Source organism: Mandrillus leucophaeus, unplaced genomic scaffold (genome assembly GCF_000951045.1).
Source record: "Mandrillus leucophaeus isolate KB7577 unplaced genomic scaffold, Mleu.le_1.0 Scaffold521, whole genome shotgun sequence".
Classification (NCBI taxonomy): domain Eukaryota; kingdom Metazoa; phylum Chordata; class Mammalia; order Primates; family Cercopithecidae; genus Mandrillus; species Mandrillus leucophaeus.
In genome coordinates, this window is record NW_012105598.1 from 655,095 (window position 1) to 656,111 (window position 1,017).

A 1,017-nucleotide genomic window follows, 5' to 3' on the forward strand; every position below is an offset into this window, starting at 1 on the left:
GCCTGGGAGAGTGGGGCCAGGCCCCGCCCCTGCCCCGCCCCTTAAAGGGGGCGCGCCCCAGCTCAGGCTCTGCAGGGCAGCTCGCAGGGACTCCCTTGCAAGAAGACCCCGGACTGTCTGCCAACTTTTCCCTACCGGGTTTCCGGCTTCTCCTCGGGGGGCCAGCAGTTTCCTTTACTTTTTGGAAATAACACCACTCCCTGGGGATCTTTTTCTTCCCTCCCACATATCAAAAGAGCTTTACAAGCCTACTGTATGAAAAGGTGTCAGAGAAGGCCAGGTGCGGTGGCTCATGCCTGGAATCCCAGCACTTTGAGAGGCCGAAGCCGGAGGATCCTTCGAGCCCAGGAGTTCGAGACCAACCTGGGCAACCTAATGAGACTTCCCCCCACGTCTCTACAAAAATGTTTTAAAAAATTAGCCGGGCCTGATGGTGCGTGCCTGTAGCACCAGCTATTTGAAAGGCTGAGGCAGGAGGATTGCTTGAGCCCAGGAGATCGAGGCTGCAGTGAACCATGATTGTACCACTGCAATTCAGCCTGGACGACAGACTGCGACCCTGTTTCAAACAAAACAAAACAAAACAAAAGGTACAAGAGGAAAAAAATTGATTTCTGATTGCCTCACTCAAGATAAGGTCAACATTGAAGGTGGAGGTGGAAGATGCAGTTTATGTAGGGGTCTGAAGATTTTACCATTCTGGGGACTGTCTTTAAGAAAGAGAATGCAAAATCAGATAGAAAAGTGAACATTTGACCGGGCGCGGTGGCTCATCCCTGTAATCCCAACACTTTAGGAGGCCGAGGTGAGCGGATCACGAGGTCAAGAGATCGAGAGCATCCTGGCCAACATGAGGAAACTAAAAGTACAAAAATTAGGCCGGGCACGATGGCTCACGCCTGTAATCCTAGCACTTTGGGAGGCCGAAGTGGGGGGATCACGAGGTCAGGAGATCGAGACCATCCTGGCTAACACGGTGAAACTCTGTCTCTACTAAAAATACAAAAAATTAGCCCA